We start from the raw sequence: 5,384 nt of genomic DNA, 5'->3' as shown, positions 1-5,384 counted from the left end.
AGCAAAACTCTTTAATATGTGGCTTTACACACCCAAATGGAAGAGGTAGAGGAGAAGTTTTTGGGCTCATCTTGAGTGTCGAGAATCCAAGATCTTTATTGAGTTTTATTTTTATTGTATTTACAATCCTATTCATCATAATTTATTTAGAACATTTTATAAGAAAAAATATCTATTTAGTCATAACATGCCTTCTTAAAATTCCATTTAAATAGAAGTTCACATACCTCACGAGAGATCACTCAACACTCGGCCGATTTGTGTATTTTTGTGAAACACTCGAGACCGGCATGGAACTTACTTCTACCATATTGACGGGTGGTCCGTAGGACAACCCTTCAGTGCCTTAAAAAGATTAAAATCCCATGCTTTACACGTTTAATTGTTTGAACCTGGTAACTACTAGTTGTTTGGACGTGCAGGTCCAAATGGAGCTTAAAAGGGAAGGAATTTGGAGCATCAATGAAAAAATAAAATTTTGGAATTGAAGAACTAAGAATAGCACATGATAGAGGATGAAATTACGAGAACGTGGGCGAAAACGGCGAAGAAAACGGAGTTGAAACGAGAAAGTTATGAAGAAAACAAGAAAACGAAACCTGGCGCCGCCGTAGCCTACGGCTCTGCCCTCACTGGGTCTTCTGGTCCACCGTAGCTCAGTTCTGGCTCACTGTAAGAGTTTTATTGACCCCGTAGCCTACGGCAGGAGCCATAGGTTACGGCTTTGACCTGCGTAAAAGTTGTAACTGCCCCATTTATTGGTATTTTATGATGTCTTTTGAGTACTTATCATTCCTAATCGGTTACACAACACTTTGGGGACGAATTTTGGCTAACTTTTGGAGCTTGAAGACTATCTCTATCATTGTTTTTCATGTTCTTAACTTGTTTGAAGATTAAAACTTGGTTTATGATGTTTGTTCAAGCCACGAGTGGCTAAACATTTTGTGGTCATCTTTGGTGGAAGGTTTTGTAAGACTTTATGCTTTATTTCCTAATTTCTAGAATAACAATCTTGATCTTTATTGAATTGTTTGTTATGGTGTGTGATTTATTGTTAGTAAAATATTGATTCTTATGTTAAACTAATTAGAAACCATACGTTCTTAGTGTCGTTGGCAATCGAGATATCATGGGTATAGTTAGGCTTGGGTAAGGGTTGATTGATCATCGGGTAACAACCTCACGTTCTAGGAATCTGAATACTTAGTTCCCTTTCATCACTGCAATTGATCACACATGAACTATGTCTATGTAGTTCTTTCTAGTGGAATGTTAGCATAAATGTCAAAGCAAACCGGAAACTAAAGATGATTACTTGTCTCTAATTTGTTTACAACCAACACTTACATTTTGCAATCATAATAGTAATTTTAGTTTTGAAACCAATTCACTCAAATCAACTCTTGACACTTACTTTACTTGCATTTAGTTTAATTTTAGTTAACTTAGATAACACTTTAAATAACACATATTCCACAAACTCCCTGTGTTCGATACCCACTTGCCACTAACTATTTAGTAGTAATTGGATTAAATTTGATTGTGACCACGACATCACGTCAAATTTTGGCGCCGTTGCCGGGGAGTAATGCGCAACGTGTGTTATTTTTGATCTTTTTAAGTTTGTTATTTTTCTGGTTTACGCTGGGTGTGTTAGTGTGTAGGTATTTACAGGTGCATGCGTACTAGAAGCTCTCACAAGCTATCACCATTGGCATTCGATCCGGAAATTGAGCGAACTTTAAGAGGAAACAGAATTTTGTTAAGAGAGAACAGAATCAGTGGATCACCAACAACACCAACTACACCAATTACACCACTTAGATACATGGATCCACCACCGCCACCACCCACTACGGGTGAACTTATACCACCTTTCATACCATCATCCACTCAACCTTCACCAAATACTACCATGCCTAATACCACCACCGACCCTACTCCACCTCATGATGTTACACTAACCAACACCACACAACCCATTACCACTCAAGAAGAACCTATACTCACCTTTAATCCTTCTACTACAATTCCACCATTTTCCCATTTATTCTCGGGTGCAGGTCAATCATCTTCAACCTACTCAATAGCACCAAACTCAACCATTGTCCATGCTACTTCTACTTTTAGACCATCGAACCAGTCGGGTTTTCAATATTCAACTCTTCCATTTGGGCAATCTTCGGGTATAGGGGGAGATGGATATGATGAGGGGTATGAAGATTATGAGGCATATGATGAAGACGGTTATGCATATGGGGGTGATGGAGATCAAGGAGAGTTTGCTTATGTACAAGGCCAAACTCAAGGAATGCCAAGTGTTGGCGGAATGCCACAACAACAACTTATACCACAACATATTCGGCCAAGGCCACAAGGGCCACAAATGCAACGTCCTATACCTTTGCAACAAGTTCGTGCACAAAATGCACAACCACAATTCCAAAGGCCAATTCAACACCCTCCGATGCCACAACATCAATTTCAACCACATGTACCTCAAGGGCCTATGCAAAGACCAATGGGTCCTATTCGTCCAAGGGGTCGGTTGGGTGTACCAAGAAGACATCTTAGAGAACATGCGAGAGGCATTGAAGCGCATTTTAGGCCGGTAATTACTCACAATCCTTCACCGGTAGTTATTCCTCACAATAATCAAGGGAGAACTTTTGAAGTGAGAACCAATTCATTGCAAAGTTTGCCGAAATATAAGGGTCTAGCAACGGAGGAGCCTTATTTTCATTTGGAGGCTTATGACTCAATTTGCAACACTCTTGGGAGTCAAGGTTTTTCGGCCGATGATGTCAAATTGGTATTATTTCAATTTTCTCTAGAAGATAAGGCAAAGAAGTGGTTTTACACTCTACCTTCGGCATCTATCTACACTTGGGCGGAGATGCAACAAATATTTTTAGATGAATTTTACACCGCTCAAAAGACCAATGATGCTAGAAAGGGGTTGAGGAGTTTTCAACAATAACAAGGTGAAATGTTCCATGAGGCCTTTGAACGTTTTAACATGATGATAAAGAATTGTCCTCATCATGGGATAGAGCTTTGGGAATTGATGAATGCTTTCCGTGAGGGGTTAAGTGCCGAAGATGCTCGCGATTTAATGTCTATCACAAATGGTACTTTTGGTACAAATTACGAGCATGACGATTGGGAATTTTTGGAGCAAATGGCAATCACATCAAAAAGAAAAGCTCAAGCATCAAGGAGAGCACAACCGGCCATTACCCGAACTCAAGTGCACGCGGTAGACGATGGTAATGTTCAAACTTCTAATCAAATTTATAATATTTGTGTGCTTTATAATGAGATAGGGCATGCAGCTGAAAATTGCCAAGGAGTGGAAGGGCAATATGAGGAGGTGAATGCATTGCAAGGGCAAGGCGGGGGTGGTAGAAATTACGACATGAATTCCAATACTTACCACCCCGGTTTACGAAATCACCCGAACTTTAGATACGGGAATTCATCAAATCAAGCCAACCCGAACTTCGAAGGAAACCAAGGATTTCAAAGGCGATATCCAACGGGTCAAATCTTTTCGGGTGGAAACGAAGTAATGGAGATGTTGAAGGCGATGCAAATTGAGATGCAACGAAGGAATCAGCTTGATGATGCTCGCATTCAAAAAGACGAAATCCGTGATAAAGCAATTCAGTCATTGACTACCCAAATGAGTCAACTTGCGAGTGATGTGGCAATATTGAAGAAAGCAAAAGGCCAACTACAAAGTGACATGGTGACAAATCCCAAGAACATAAAAAGCGTTAATATCAATGTGGTAAGCACCGTTCCTAATAATGAAACATTTCTTACTTCTTCTTGTCAAGTGAGTGCAGGCATAGGAAGGGATGCCGAGGTTGAAACGGACAAGGAGCATGGAGCGCCAATCGTGCCTATCCGAGTGTGGAAACTAAAAATTTCTCATGCATTATTGGATTATGGGGCGAGCATGAGTGTGTTACCAGGTGACTTATATGATATGTATGATTTTGGTCCGCTTCAAGATGCAGACACCATGGTGAGTTTGGCGGATGAAAGTTGGAGGCGTCCATGGGGAATAGTTCAGAATGTTATAATTCGGTTGGGAGAATTCGCATACACGATGGATTTTCTGGTCCTAGATTATGCCTCTACCAAATTGGCATCACAACAAAGGGTAATTTTAGGTCGACCGTTTCTTTATACGGCGAGTGCTCAAATCAACTGTAGAGACGGGATCATTACTATGACCGAAAAGAACCGTAAGTTGTACTTTGATGTTCATACTAGGGAGATTAGTTATGAACCTATTGAAGAGAAGGGTAGAGAGTCTAGTAACCATATGAAAAGTGTGCATCAGAGAAGAAAAACAAACAAACCACCGGGGTGTAAAAAGAAGTGTAGGATCGATATTGACGATCTAGTGAGTCAATCAGAGTCAAAATACCACTGTTTATGTGGCGGAATCACACAAACAGTTTGAATCAAAGAGAATGGAGTAGAAATAGACAGAATATCACTTTTAACATTGTTTCTCATTAATTGATCACTGACAAATTTGGCAGCACTTCGGTATACAACTTGACTATCGGTCCCAAATGAGAAACAGACACACATATATATATACTAGTTCTGATTTCGCTTGAAATGAGATGCTGTCATTTCGAGCGGAATCACAACTTCCTGATTTCGCTTGAAATGACAACATGTCATTTCAAGCGAAATCACTTCCTTAAATCATAACTTTTACATCCACCCCCCTACACTATACATAACTGACATATTTGACCCCTAGACCCTATACAAGCATGACTAAGACTAAGACGTAGGCTTTAGACATCGTGCACTAACAAACTCCCCCTTAGATACAGCCGGAGTTTTCAGTCTTGTCTTCAGGTCTTCACATCGACTTAAAGCTTTCTTTTCTAGGCTTAGGCTTCTTTCTCAGCAAGTTCCTTAGCCTATCATTCTCTTTCTTCTTTTTCTTTTCTTCCTCAGTCTGAATCTTCATCCATTTCCCTTTGTTTTCCTCTAACTTCTTTCTTTCACATTCAGCTTTCTTCTTCTCTTTCTCTTCAAGCGACCACCATTTAGAATTCCATTTACTCTCAGAATTTATGCCTTTCTGAAAGAAAATAGTTGCAACCTTTTGAAACTGCATCGCTTGCCCTTTATCTTCAGATTGGAAACGGATTTTGTTGATGAATAAACATTCAATATCCTTTGCTGAGCAGTTCACCAACCATATCGGGTCGTAGATAAAAATCTCTCTAATCTCTTTCCCAGCTCTATATGTGATCACTGCTCCAGTAGAGATACAACTGTACACCCAGCCCATGAAACCTTTGTAGAACTCCTGTTCCATCTTGGGCACTGGAATGTTTTTC

The 5,384-nt window shown here is 39.9% G+C and overlaps 1 non-coding gene across 1 annotated transcript; it reads right to left on the bottom strand.

Moving 5' to 3' along the window:
• Window positions 1–2,948: 2,948 nt before the first annotated feature.
• LOC118486927 lies at window positions 2,949–3,054 on the bottom strand. The gene has a single exon (XR_004880094.1). It is a non-coding gene; the product is annotated as a small nucleolar RNA R71 (small nucleolar RNA).
• Window positions 3,055–5,384: the final 2,330 nt, after the last annotated feature.

Source organism: Helianthus annuus, chromosome 14, assembly GCF_002127325.2.
Source record: "Helianthus annuus cultivar XRQ/B chromosome 14, HanXRQr2.0-SUNRISE, whole genome shotgun sequence".
NCBI lineage: Eukaryota > Viridiplantae > Streptophyta > Magnoliopsida > Asterales > Asteraceae > Helianthus > Helianthus annuus.
The sequence above is the reverse complement of the archived record's forward strand: the minus strand, read 5'-3'. Positions and strand labels throughout refer to the sequence as shown.